General features: G+C 35.2%; 1 protein-coding gene across 1 annotated transcript in view; it reads left to right on the top strand.

Annotated features, from left to right (window-relative positions):
* LRP1B (LDL receptor related protein 1B) overlaps nt 1-15,808 on the top strand; it is a 1,461,391-nt gene that overhangs the window by 1,427,462 nt on the left and 18,121 nt on the right.

Below are 15,808 nucleotides of genomic sequence, written 5' to 3' on the forward strand. Positions count from 1 at the left end.
GGTTTCTAAATGTTTGGAAAGTATTGTAGATTCTCTGCTCCTGAGAAAATCTGGAATTTAATATATCCCCTTTTCAAATACCTGATTGGCCATAATGGAAACCTTGAAATAAGACCATTCAGCCTATGCGATCTCTATTTTGAGTTTTCTTTTATCACTGCTTGACCAGAAGAATGATGCCCACATCTTATCCACATCTGCATTCTGTTTCCCCACCTTGTCAGAATAGCCTATGATGAGTGTGTATATAAGAAATAAGTGAGCATACCTGAGAAAAAATTTTGTTCATATGTTACTATTTCTGTATGAAATGAATGTGAAACATTTGAAAAAAAAAAGTCAGATGCTTTATTTAGCTGTATTTTACTGAAATTCTGCAGATGCTCTGTTGGGTTTAAAAGTCAGCGCTGTGACCAGAAAGAGAACCCTTGTGATCACTACTGTCAGAATGAGGGGATTTGCACTTTAACTGCGTTTAATGAGCCGAGATGCAAGTAGGTTTAACCTTCCACTTACCGCTAAGCTTTGTGTGACATCATTTCAGGCCAGAGTTCATTGGTTTAAATCATGAACATCCACATGCTTTTCACAGTGTATACTTAATCTCGGGGCTCATCTGTGTCATACACACTTAACCTTTGCTTTGCTCGCCGACAAGCGTATGCACCACAGTTAGCTAGATTGTCTAGAAATATAATGGAGGGAATGAAAAAGCTCGTGGAACTGTCTCATAACAATACATTTGCTAGAATAGTGGCTTTTAATTAGAAGACAGAAGCAGGTGTTTTTAGACTTTATTACTATAATTGGAATAGTGCCTTTTATTTAGTAACTGACTTTTCAAGTACTGATAAAACACATTATTTTGGCCCCCAAGATTTCAGTGGAACTGTCTTACCTTAATCAGTAAGACTTCTTTACAGAAGAAATAGGTATATGCTAAAATATTCCAGAAACTTCATTTCAAAACATTCTTTCTTGATTCAATTTGTTCATAACAAATACATTCTTTTCCTCTGTGAAATCTCAGGGACCACATTTGGGGTAGCTATCAACATTCATAACAATGGAAGTTATTTTTGCATCTTGCATTTGAGCTTTAGAGATGGATCATATCTGATATCCTCCTTAATACTCCATGTCATATACAGAAACCCCGATTGGCACCCAATAATAGCTCATGGTGGTGTCTCAGAGTATTTAGTAATGGTTTTAATGCACAATTATATTAAAATTCAGATATTTCATTTCCAAAACTCTACAATTTTGTTCATAATGATCTGTTATTCAAGAAAATGTCATTCTTTACACAATAATTGTAAAAATATGGGAAGTGATTAAAATAATCACATAGGAGAAACTGATATTCTTTCATTTTTCTGAAAGATATTTGAATATGTTAAACCAATGTTCCTACATAAAATAATCCAGAAATACTCCTTTAAATATCAGTCTGTAAAGGGTATATAAACTGACCTGTTAAGAAATTGATACACTTCTTAGTTCATACTCAGGTTTAGTGCCTTATGCAGCTGAAGACAGAGAGGGGACCCTTCTTTAGTCTTAAAGAAGGGTCCCCTCTGCCTTGCCTCCAACCTAAATGTCTCCAGTCATTCAGCAAATATTTATAAGACCCTGAAAGAGTGCTAAGTGCTAGACAAATAAAGATGAATGAAATTTAACCCAAACATCAAGGAGCTCACGAATTAGTGGGTTTAGAAATTCATAAGCAACTTATTAACCTGTATTAACGCAGGTGTGAACACGGGAAAAAAGAGAGGGCAGTGGAGTTTTAACAGGGCAGGTGATTTGTTTAGAATGGGAGATAGGAATACATGGAAGACTTTACAGAAAAGGCAACCTCATGTTGTCCATGTAGTTCAGATAGTTCAGTGAGGTCGGGAAGAACATTCTGAAAAGAAAGAATAACATAAGCAGAGACATGGATGTGAGACTTAGTGACCTCTCTGGGGAACTGTGAGTGGTTTAATACAGCTAGAATGAAGGGTGACTGGAGAGTTGGGGAGGGGGGTGAGGAGTTAAAACTGGGAAGATAAATTGGAACCCGATTTATGCCAAAGTTAGGGGATTCCATAGGATCCTGAAAAGAATGTATAGCCAAAGTGATTTGAGGCAGAGCTGAAGGAGTTTGCTTTCGAAGGTGACGCTGAGTGGCATGTGGAAGAAAGGCCTGGAGATCAGCTGCAGGGATCCCACACCAAAAGGTCTGGCAGCACTTCAGGTGAAAAATGATGGATTCACGGTTAGTTCAGTGTTAGTAAGGTCAGGGTGATCCTTGGCCAAACTTTGATCTAGGTACTTACGTTATCTCATTTTTAGGACCCTGGTAATGCCTGCTCTGGGGCCCAGTCTTTGTATTTCTTGTCCCTTTCTCACAATTCCCAGGCAAAGTATACATGACATTTCAGCACCACCCCCCTCCATAAATAGGTCTCAGGAACATGACCTGTCTAGAGAATGCCCTTGTGTCACCAGAATGAATATTTCTTGCGGGCATAACAGTCCACAGTAATGTTCTGTTCCACTTTTCACTCTTACATGTATCATCAGAGGCACCTGACCTTGTAAGGTATAATCAGCCTCTGATTAAAATCAGCCAGGAAGGGCTTCCCTGGTGGTGCAGTGGTTGAGAGTCCGCCTGCCGATGCAGGGAACGCAGGTTCATGCCCCGGTCCGGGAGGATCCCATGTGCTGCGGAGCGGCTGGGCCGGTGAGCCGTGGCCACTGGGACTGTGCGTCCGGAGCCTGTGCTCCGCGACGGGAGTGGCCACAGCAGCGAGAGGCCCATGTACCGCAAAAAAAAAAAAAAAAAAAAAAAAAATCAGCCAGGAAAAATACGTTAATCGGAAAGGTTCAGAGCAAACACCTTTTACTTTTGTGTATCTTTATTTCTATCTGCTTTAGGCTTAATGGAAATTTTGTCTGTGCTTTGGTTTTCTACACCCTAAAATTTATTCTGATGGTAGGAGTAATGCTTACTGAATTCCTCAAATCATTTAAGCCATGAAAGAATCATAGAAGAGATAATGATATTCTGTTATTCACTCATTAATTCATTCATCAAATATGTATTGATAACCTATGATGAGTGAGGCCCTATGTATATTCAGCAGGAGAACTAATAACAGCTAAAACTGATTTAGCAAATACCTGTTTGATTCTAAAGTCCTTGCCCTGGTTATAACTCTTATTCCATACTGCTTTCTTTGTGCTGACTAACTCCAATAAGGTTTTTACTTTTAAAGAATTTAAGATTCATTTTGGGTAGATGAATGGATTTTAAAAAGTTAAAATACCATTTGATAATTGCTATACAAAAATATGACCAAAGTGTTGTGGGAAAACAACTGAATAGAGATCAGTTAATGATTACTAGTGGGAGAGAGAAAGGTTTTACAGATGAAGTGATATTTTAACAGTATTTTGAAAAACATTTTAATTATTTTACAGGAGGAAATGTCTGAAAACCTTTCTTGAAAGAGGAATAGCACAGTGAGAGAATAGGTCTGAAAGTAGAAGATGAACATTGTTGAGAATAGAACACAGGCTATGTGATATAATGGGGGGTGGGTGGGGGGAGATTAAAGATATATGTTGGGACCAGTTTGTGAGGTACATTTTATGAATGACACAAGGGTGGGTTTATAGAAAGAAGATTGGAGAATTAAGGATGGAATTCTAGGAGACACCAATGTTTAATACTGTATTATGGAAGAATCAACAAAAAAATGAGAAGAAATAGAATTTGGAGGGGACTTGTCAAAGTGTAGGTTCCTCCAAGTCAAAGGAATAGAGCGTGTCCAAGAATATCAACTCCAGATAGTTCAAAGAGGATAAGAATTCTCAGTGGTTTATTGAATTTTGTAATTAGATGGCCACTATGAGAGATGTTTTGAAAGTGCTACATGACAGCAACCAGATTATAGTTGGAAAAGTGAAAGGTAAGAAAGTAGAGAAGACTGTAGATTCCTTTCTGACTGTTTGGCTGTGGATTAAATGAAGGAAGAACAATTGTAACTTCAAGGGGAAGTGGGATCTAAAGGAAAATATTTTTACAATAAGAAAGACATACGTTTCAAGAGGATCAGTCTTTCACTATTTATTAAGGGCCCATTGTTAAGTAACTGTGAAGGATAGATGGTTCAGACATAGATATTATACTCATGTTTCTTAGAGTTAAAATTTCTAGAATATGGAAAATTTCCTAGTTTTACATAGGATACTTATAATTCATTTGGTACTAAAATGTAAATAAATAAAAATAAATTTAATATGAAGTGCCTATGATCATGTAGAATACAAAAATTGTCCAGCTAAGAGAATATTAAGCCCTCAGGATCTCTTTCTAGTGGTTGATTCTCCTTGTAAGTGGAAATTTTTTGAAACACAGATTTTAGCTTCAGATTTCAATTGGTAGTGGTCATGTATCTTTGATGAAAAGCTAGTATGCACTATTTCATCTAAGCGCCTTTACAGGAAACAAAAATTGCTTTAAGAAGTAAGATACAGTACTTGCTTTAACTTTGTTGGTACTACGTTTTTCTTTTTTTCATAGAGTAAAAAACTATTGAATTGTGCAGAACTTACACACATTTGGAAAGTCTACAAAGTATTCAGATCTATGAGGTTGACAGGTTTTTTCCACATAGAAATTTTATTACCTTATCTTTCAATTTAAGGAATAGATTTGTTCTTTCAAAGCATTCACTTTTGTCTCTTGATGGCCCTTTTCACTTATTACTATGTGTGGAGGAAAAGAAAACTCCAAAGAAAAGCCTAGAATAAATGAAAGTCTAAAGGCTTTTTTATGTTTATTTGGAGAGAGTTTTGACATTTATTAAAGAAGGTATATTGAACAATGTTAAAGCCAAACTTTAAAAAATTAATGTGTTATTTTGACAATGTTTGTATTGTTAAACAATTTTTGTTGTGAGATATAGAAATGAATAAGCCTGTGAACTCAATAACAAGTTAACTATGTCTTCCTACTTCTAAAATTTCTCCCTAGCATAAGACTTTCATTTATATTGAATTTAAGTTTTTTGTTGTTGTTGTTTTTGTGGTACGCGGGCCTCTCACTGTTGTGGCCTCTCCCGTTGCGGAGCACAGGCTCCGGACGTGCAGGTTCAGCGGCCATGGCTCACAGGCCCAGCCGCTACGCGGCATGTGGGATCTTTCCGGACCGGGTCACGAACCCGTGTCCCCTGCATCGGCAGGCGGACTCTCAACCACTGCGCCACCAGGGAAGCCCAAGTTGTTTTTTAAAACATAGACCAACCTCCACAGCATTATCTCCCAGCAATACATTTCACCCTCCAGTAGTAAAGAAATGCTTGTAGCTACACTACTTCTACCACTGTGGACACAGGCGCATACACAGGCTCACCACATAGCCATAGGACCATTCCACACCTAGATGTTTTTGCTTAAATAGCTCACTGGACTCAAATGTCTCTGCTGCCCTTTTCCACTTTACTCTTATTATCCCACTAGTCTCAACACAGGATTATCTCTTTGTATATAGCACGTGGCAAGTGAATAGTAAATATTAATGGACTTGGACTTAACTGAAGTTTTTTAAAAGAGAAGAATCAAATATTCAGGGTTCTCCAGGGAAAAGGAAGCAATAGGATATATATCATATGTGTCGTATATCATATATATTATATATATAAATGGGGAGAGAGAGGCATTTATTATAGGAATTGACTCACCCAATTATGGAGGTCAAGAAATCCCAGGATCTACTGTCTGCAAGCTGGAGAACAGGGAAAGCTGGTGGTGTAATTCAGTCCAAATCTAAAGCCCTGAGAACCTGGGAAATGATGGTGTACGTCACAGTCTAAGTTCAAAGAACTAAAAACCAGGAGCATTAATGTTTGAGGGCAAGAGATGATGGATGTCCCAGCTCAAGCAGAGAGAGCAAATGTGCCCTTCCTCTGCCTTTTTGTTCTATTCAGACCCTCAGCAGATTGGATGATGCCCACTCTCACTGGTGAGAGTGGTCTTCTTTCCTCAGTCTAATTCAAACATTTATTTCTTCCCAGAGACACCCTCATAGACATACCCAGAAATAATGTTTTGCCAGCTATCTGGGCATCCCTTAGGCCAGTCAAGTTGACATAAAATTAACTTATACAGGGCTTCCCTGGTGGCGCAGTGGTTGAGAGTCCGCCTGCCGATGCAGGGGACGCGGGTTCGTGCCCCCGTCCGGTAAGATCACACATGCCGCAGAGAGCTGGGCCCGTGAGCCATGGCCACTGGGCCTGCGCGTCTGGAGCCTGTGCTCCGCAACGGGAGAGGCCACAACAGTGAAAGGCCCGCGTACCGCAAAAAAAAAAAAAAAAAAATTAACTTATACACACAAGTGATATATCTACATGTGTGTATGTGAATTTTGCTTTTTTGTCAGTATTTTGAGATGAGTTGTGTTCAAAATTCATATGTTGAAGCTCTATCTCCCAGTACCTCAGAATGGGACTGTATTTGGAGATAGAATCTTTAAAGAGGTGAATAAGTTAAAATGGGGGTCATTAGGGTGGGCCCCAATCCAATGTGTCTGGTGTCCTTATAAGGAGGGGAGATTTGGATACAGCACACACAGGGGAAGACCATGTGAAGATATATAGGAAGAAGATGGTCGTAAGCCAAGGAGAGAGGCCTCAGAAGAAATCAAACCTGCTGACACTTAGATCTCAAACTACTATTAGTTTGGTTTCTATTCATTCCGTTTCTTTATGCAAATATATATTTGCAGAACATTATATACTAAAATGAAATCATGTGATAGATACTCTTTCGTGTTTATTTACTTTGCAATACATTATGAACATCATTCCATATCAATCTACATAACTAGATGCTTTTATTCTTAAGGTTACTGAGTGTTCTATTGTCTGAACTTTTCCTATTTTATTTAATGAACCAGCTATCATTCTATAATTAGGATTTTTTTGTTAGTTTGTTTCTGTGTTTTGTTCTTTTTTTAAATTACTTTTTCCTAGGATAAAAACTTCTGTCTTTAAATATCTGTGTGCTTATCTCATTAGTTTTCTAGTATCAACACTCAGAAGAAGAAATATTCAGTGTGAAAGTATAGATTTTATTAAGCTAGCAATGATTTGGGTCAAGTTACATTGTCTGTGTCACATTTTCCTTGTCCATAAGGTGATGGGTTTAGACTAATTGTTCACTAATATACTATAAAACTATAAAGTATGATGTATTTAATCAGAGTCCCATTTGAATTTTAGTAATTTTTATAAAATTGGGTCAGAGTCACAACCCCAGATACCAATTCTCTCAAAATTCCTCTAAAATATCTATAAAGACACTGAGAAAACAAAGATTCCCATAGTAGCAGAATTAAAAATAACAAAGCCTTTATTATTAAAACTATGGAGTAACTGAAAAATTCCTGGGTCACAATTAAATATTTGTATTAATTTTTCTCTGTGATTTTATGATCTATTTTCCTGATACTTTAAAATAATGTACCACAATATATCAGGTTATATAAATAGCTTATTTATGCCTAACTTCAAGAGAGGTAATAATCTTTTCCACCTATTTCTTATTATCAACCCCTAGTCTAGTATCAATAGATCCACAATCTATATGAGCTAGAAACCTAAGTGTCTGACCCTTGGTTTCTTCATATTTTTGTCCATTTAGATAACAGAAATACTGGTGATTTTTTCTTCCCATATTAATTCATCAGAAAATTTTTATTGAATACCTACTATATGCCAGAAAACAACCTAGGCACTGAAGTTTTTATCAGTGAACAGACAAAAATATTTGACTTGTGAAGCTTAAAGATTAATGACCAATATTGGTGGAATTTGGGGAATATTTCCTTTAAAATCAATTTTCTATATAATTCACCTTCTTTTTCAAAAAGAAAAGAAAAAAACAAGTTTAAAATTATTTTTTATCAACTGAAAAGGGAGAACCAAAAAGATCTAACTCTGATATTACACTGGTTTTGAAATCGTACCAATTCAGGCCCACACTGTTTTGAAAATAGCAGTATGGCAAAATTCCAAGACATTTCTTACTATATATATTATTGCTTCTTGCCCGTAACAGGACCAATTCTCTGTGTGGTCAAAAACAATTTAACACTGTTAGTTTTTTATGTTTTGCTTCTTCATTTCAAGCAGAAGCTAAAAATAACTTTCTGTGAGCATTTTTCCCCAATCTATTATTTGTTTTTCCCTTTTTTCTGGATTTTTCCTTTTTTTGTTTTTTTTTTTGGTTTGGTTATATTTATTTGGGCATCTGTTTTGTTTTGTTTGCTTTCTGTTTTATTTTTTTTTTCCTCTTTTTTTTTTTGGAAACATGGTTTTCCTTTCTCTGATCATCTGCATGAGTGTGTGGTTACATTTTTCGTATTACCCTATGATATTCCATATTTTATGGCTAGAATGGGCTTCTCATCTCTGTGTGGCCTTTTGACATGGAGCATATTTCTGTGAAACTGGCTTGGGAATGCTGCTTGTTTTACTCCATGGCCCTTCTAAATGTACATGTCTGTTTCTCTCTGGCAGATTGTAAATTCCTTTAAAGAAGAGGTTGTATCTGATTTATCTATTTTGCGTCAGCAGCTAGCATGCATTCTGTGTGTAATATGTGCTTAACTAATGCTGCTAAAAAATACTGTCCTGGTGCCTGTATTGTATTGTGAAATCTGGCAGCCTATGATGTAAGCATCTTTCTATCATCATTGTAATACCACTTCTTACTTCATTAATACATTTTCAAAAACTGCAAGAGTCAGAAAAAAATTTTTAAGTGATTCATTTCATTATGATTTTTGGTTCTCTTTCTTATCTTTATGATATCTTCTAAAACTACCACAGGAAGTTTCCTGAGCGTTCTGGAACTGAGGTTAAATATCTCTCTACAAAAGGAACTAAATAGGCTTTTAACTTACCCATATTAAGTTATTAGTAAAACTTAATTGTATTAATTTTTGTTCTCTCTTCTCTTTGACTTTTGTTTGTTGTTTTTAGCCTGGTATTTTCTCTCTCAAAAAAAAAGAAAGAAAGAAAGAAAAAAGAATGAAATAGAGGAAAGTAAGTTGTAGCCCCTGCCCTTGAGGGACTCTGATCTATTTTGAGGAAAGAGATGAGACAAGAAGGAATGTGGCAGGGGCTCTGTGGATGTGAGTGGTGTAAGATAAATGGTGCTTCTGGGGGAGTATTAGACAATAATGTTATACACTGAAATCATTCTGAGGAACATAATATGCTTAGCTAGGAATTTGAAATTTATTCCATAAGTCCATAAACAGTAGGGGAACACTAATAACATTTGACTTATGAACTATCCCAATCATGTGTGTGTTTTAAAAAGGTCTTGATGGCATGGTGCTCTGCTGGAACAAGAAGCCCTGGGTTTGAAAAAACAGATTTTAAAATGAATCCCAATTTACAAAGGAAAAGGAGACCATTTTTTAAATTAAAGAAATGGCTTTTTAAAAGTGATTTGTTGGTAAACAGGGCACAAAAAAGAGCCAAAAGATAGAAGACCTTATACCTTGGAATTGCAGTTTGTTTTGTTGGTTTCGTTTTTCTTCTCTTTGCCTCATTTGTCATCTTAATATGGAAATACTGATAGCATCTACTTCCTAAAGTTATTTTGAGGAATAAGGAATGTAATATACCTGTTAAAAAAAAAAAAACAGAATATTGTTTTCAACATAATAAACACTTAAAAAAAAAAGTAGAACCTTAAAACTGTTCTAATAGACCATACATAAAATGATCAGTACTTGGCATAATTTGGGCTTCTGGGAGTTTGGAGGCAAAAAATAAGCTGTGGGGTTCTTAAAAAGTGCTCGTTATTAAAAATAAGCAAAATATGGCATAAATAAAAGATTAGAAGTGTGATGATTGTGATAGTAATAGTGACTGAAAAGGGAAGTACATAACTAAGCTCAAGTCCCATGAGGGACACGAGAGAAAAAAAGGGCAGCAGGTCCACCCTCAAACACCTCAGAAAACACACAGGAGCTAGCTTTTGAAACATTTTCAAAGCAGATTTTTAAAACTCAGAGGGATGCAAAATGAATGTACAAGTACCAAAGGGACATTCATTAAGCGAATGATCGGAAAATTAGTCATTTTGTCATTTTCTTTGGTTTTCTGATTGTTCCATCTAATTATTTTCTTAAAAGTTTAGCATTGTTTTATACGTCCTTAGGGTGAGAAACACGTAAGGAAATGTACAGGTACTAGGGAGACCTCTGTTGGGGTTTTGGGGAAGAAGATAGTGAGTTTCGTTTCTGTCACACATTTTTAAAAGGTAGGAATTATTCTTCTATATTACAACAGCTAATTAAGGCCTAGGTATTTCAAACTACTGGCTCTGCTGAAAGGAGAGGGCACGTGCTACTCTTCAGGCCTCTGCTGTCAGGCTGAGCAACGCTCCTCCTTGTGGACCAGCAACCCTGTGGCCTCGTAGAGAACATTTGAGAAGAGCCCAAGGAAGCTGTCAGGAGTGATTTCAAACAGATCACAACTTTTCAGCAGGGGTTTTGAGCAATTCAACTTTAGCAGCCTGTGTTGTCCACTTTTCAAGAGTCAGGTCATTGCATGTCCCTTATTTGTTTTCTGCCCCGTGGCATATTTTCAAAGCACAAAATGTGAAACATACATGTCTTTTGGAACAGTAAAGGCCAGGAAAATCTGTCACATCAATATCTATCCTTTATGATCCCAGGTAACAAGTTGTAGCTTGTTCTAGCTTTCACCAAGCTAGTCATGTCATGGGGGAAAACACAGAATACAGAATTTTTCTATTAAAGTTTAAAGTCCAGTTTGTGCTTTGAGAGTACAGCTGGCACTGCCTAACAGAGAACAATTATTGCATAGTTACCCATTGGGCAGCTATTGTTATGAAGCTTTGATGTAGTCACCTTATTTTCCCTTGATTCTGGGACATGTTCTTGGCCTTTAATATATTCAGTAAGTAAATCAGAATAACCAAAGAAACCAAATACAATATAACTACATAGTATTTTCATTCATGTACTTGTTACCTCTTTAACAATTTACATTATTTTTCTCTCTATTAGACTGCATTCCCCAGGTTTTGCTGTTATGAAAAAGCACAAATTTCAGATGCTTTTAACAATGAAGGTTTATTTCCTGCTCATGTTCTATCCTGGAACAAGTCAAAAATAAATAAATCAATAAACCTCCAACCTACTACTTAATTCCAAACCAACTTTATACAATTTTAAGAAAAGGATCAGAGGAATATAGATTAACCAGCAACACTGGTTTAAGAGTAAAAAAAATAAATGAAAAATTCCTTATATTATCGTCAGTTAAGGAAATATTTTCTTCTTTTTCACACTGGAATAGTAGCAGGAGAAAGCCATTTTTGTTAAAGGAGTACAGAAATTTTAGCCTAATACTTCTTCCACTCAGCATACAAACAAAAATTATAATTATATTGATATTGGTGTGCCACGTACAAGCTTTAAATTTAATATTCATAGTATTATTTATCACTTGAGTTAAATTAACTTAGAGGGTGTGTAAATTTTACATACATTGTATCATTTAATCTTTCAGGAAGCCTAATTTTTTTTTTTAACTTTTATAATGATCAACTTGCCTTGCAAAAAGGAAAAAGAAAAAGAATGGAAGGAAGAAAGAGAGGAAAAAAGAAACAAAGTAAAGATGGAAGAAGAAAAATTTTGAGATAGTAAAAGGAAAACATACAATAGAAAGATAAAATATAAAATAAGAAAGGAAGGGGATTTAAGGGGAAAACAAAGGTTAAAGCATAAGAGGCTAGATCTGTGGGAAATGTGTGACAAAAGTGGGAGTATTGCTCTCCCTTGTATTATAAACTAAACAACCAAAGTGAGTGAATTGCTAGAAGATATATCCATCCTTTGTGAGGAGGGGAGACTAGATTACAGCACAGTTCTGTCTAATTCCAAAACTTACACATTCCATTTGTGTCACACCATACCAGCACTTTAATTTTACACAATTATTTAAATGACTAAATTGAATTAAATTACATTTAACTACATATTTGTTCGTATGATTTTTATATAAAACTGGTTTCCATGTCAATTTACCCATCAGGCAAATGCCTTTAGAATTTTTGTCAGGGAAAGAAGATAAACGTTTCTTAGTTAGCTGCATCGTGGGACAAGAACGGAAGTGTCACACAATTTACAACATTGAATAAGTAAAATTTTACATGTCCAAGTCGCTAAAATGTGATCATCTAATTTTGTAAAAGGAAGAATTAATAAATAGATTAATGAAGAAGAAGAAAGGGAGGGAGGGAGGGAGGAAGGAAGAGAGGGAGGAAAGGAGGGAGGAAGGAAGAAAGGAAGAAAATATTTACCTATTACTGTGGTTCTTACATGTTAAGTGTTTTTCATAGTGGATCAATATTCTTTTCAGTGAGAAATGACTGGTAACTAGCTGAAAACATGCACTTATGAATGGAGCTATATATTCTTCATAGAATGGGATATGACACATGTATGTGTATTCATATGAGTTCAACCATGCATCCTCCATGCCTTCATGCATTTGTTCATTCATTTTAACAAACAACAAACATATTGATTGACCAAACCTACATACTGACCATGTGCTCAAGAAATGAAGAAATATAAAAATGAATAATAGATTACCCCTACCTTTAATTAATCAGTCTAGCATAGTCATAGGCAAAGGCATATTTAGAGATTTATAAATGCATATATAAATAGAGAAATGCAAAAATAGAATGTACCATATTTATGATTGTATGTGGATCAAATAAATAAAGGTATTTATAACTGACCCCAAATGGCAATTCTCCATAATGTAAAATACTACTGTAATATTCTATAGCCTTTTAGATGTATTGAAGATATTTATCTAAACTTCCTGAATCAATTTTGAGACTACTGCCTGCATAAACCTTCTCACCTTGAGTCAGGAAAGTAATATAATACTTGGATTAGGAAAGAAGTGTGTGTTAATGGCCATCTTTTGTCATAAGCCTTCAGATGTTTCTGTTTGCAACATGTTCCTATAAGTGTTGAACAAATCTGGTGAGTGTTTTATGACTAATTGACATTTATGCAGCGTAGACAAATTTGTTAATTCATGCTGACACTTGATTTTAGCAAGTCATTTCAATTTTTTTCATTTACTCTTTTTTTGATTGCTTGTTTTGTTTTAAAACAATTTAAAAATTTTTTAAAACTTGTGAAATGCAGGTCCTAGATTTTGAGGAAGGCTGAATGGTGGTAATTGGGAAGGTGGTATCAATACTGATACAGTGTACCTTTATCAATTAAAAATGTTTGCCTCTAGAAACCTTTAGTGTTACCTTTTGGTGGATATGTAAAAATCTTGTAACTAGAACAAAGGCTATACTGAAGTATCAGAAAGGAGGTGACTATCTGTATATAGGAATTATTTCCCAATGATTTAGACTATAAATTAAAGTGGCTAATATCAATATCTCAGCATATGTGCACTACAACTGAAAATAAATATTTTCTAGAGAATTAAAGTTATATATCTCACTTATAAAGACATTCACGGTCTCAAAACCTTCTGTTAACACTTTCTGATATCCCTACCATTGCCCCAAATTTGTATAGGACTAATATGCCTTGAACGATATTTAATAACTGCAGTTGACTATGCCAGATATTGCCATTATAAATTGTTTCAGATTTTACCATGTTGCACCACAGAAACCCTATGAACTAGGAAGAATAGTCATTACGTTTTCATAGAAAAATTCCTTATTGTTTACTCTTATTTTGTGCTAAAACATAAAACATTCAGGTATAAGATTGGTCACTTTGTCTGCATGGCACTAAGCATGGAGATTTCCAACCCCACCTCCCAGTCCCCATGGCTTGATATGTTCTTAAGCCAGTTTTGGAATTGGTCATTCATCGTGATCATGTAGACAGAACTTTCCACTTGTGTTACAGCATACATTGCTTTTCTTCCCACTTTCAGCTATAGAATTATAACCACCGTTTCTAATGTAATACCCTACATTTATGTCTTCAATTTTATCAACCATATTACTTAATACTAATTTTATGATTATTCCTTTTCCTTTTGAGTTGATGCATGTAACATATTAATTTAAGTAGAAATCATCTACTCACTCTGCAAAAAACACTTTATACCTTTCAGATCTGCTTTTAATAAAATTTCCTGGAAAATATCTAGATAATAAAAGTTTTACATTACTAGAGATTTTGTTCTTTTTTTAATATTTATTGAGTCATCATTTCACACTTTAGTGGCCATTTCTGCTCAGGTGGACTGCGTAGAATTTTGTGTTTAAACATTTCTAACTTAAACCAGCCAATCTTAACAAACTTCCTTTTATGGATAACTTCTTGGCAAACTAGATTTTATCTTTTATATTTCTCCTTCTTAAAACAATCACTTTAAATAATGCACTTTGTTAATTTTATTTCTTTCATGGTCACTTCTTCAACTGAAATTTCTCATTAATTTTTTTTTTTTTTTTTTTGCGGTATGCGGGCCTCTCACTGTTGTGGCCTCTCCCGTTGCGGAGCACAGGCTCCAGACGCGCAGGCTCAGCGGCCATGGCTCACGGGCCTAGCCACTACGCAGCATGTGGGATCTTTCCAGACCGGGGCACGAACCCGTGTCCCCTGCATCGGCAGGCGGACTCTCAACCACTGCACCACCAGAGAAGCCCCCTCATTAATTTTTACTTTTCCTAAAATAATTGTTGGTCAGAGTTTATTGAACATCTCATTATTATTTTACTTCATCACATTAACCCTTCTCAGAAATCAAAAACTCTTTCTGACCAAATGTCCTTAATATTAAAGTAAGATTAGCTTTGTCTTACTAATTTTATCAATACTAGGTAGCACAATGATTTAATGTAGTATTTTAAAACTAGGCATTATAATATATAATTATAGAGTTGAACCAATTATACTTATTACAACAAACAAAAATTTAAGATACTAACTTAAGCTTTTTGAAGAAAACAAAGCAGGGTGATACCTAGCTATTTCTATGTTAGAAATAACAGTCAAATTTTGATAGAGAATAGTGCTAAATAAATAGAAATTGTAGTACAAAACTGTGTGTGTGTATATATATATGTGTGTGTATATATATACACACACATATATATATATATCTACCAAATGAATGAAATATAGAATGAATTGTTGTGGAAGTTCAAAATTGTACTGAGTAATAATATAGATGAATTTATAATTGATGGATCTTGGATCTTTAAAGGTGTTTTAAACACATCTACAGTATTTTGGAATCAACACAAAAATGTGAAGTTGGTATCAAGAAGGATATTAACACCCTTCTATAACATGTCCCTCACTGTCACTACCAGAGACAGAATATCAGGCATTATTGACCACAGGTCTGAGCCAGTGTGGTAATTTTAACAATTTTACTACTCAGAAAATGCACTGATTTTCCTTTGTTCAGATAATATTTCTACTTTCTTATTAAGTGACTGTACTCTCTTGGGCATGAGGGAGTAAGGAAAGCATTTTTCCTACTACTGCGTTGAATTAGAAGGATCATAATAACTCCACATTTTATTTCTACCTCTTATTAGCTATGATTTTTCAGGAGAATCATTTGAACACACACTTCTCCATTTCATAAGATGAATAATTCCAACTCATGGGTTATTATAGAAGCTGAATAAGAATATTTTTCATATGAAAACACTTATCCTAGGGACCTGGCACAAAGTTGAACAAATGTTAATT

Source organism: Phocoena sinus, chromosome 7 (genome assembly GCF_008692025.1).
Source record: "Phocoena sinus isolate mPhoSin1 chromosome 7, mPhoSin1.pri, whole genome shotgun sequence".
NCBI classification, from domain to species: domain Eukaryota; kingdom Metazoa; phylum Chordata; class Mammalia; order Artiodactyla; family Phocoenidae; genus Phocoena; species Phocoena sinus.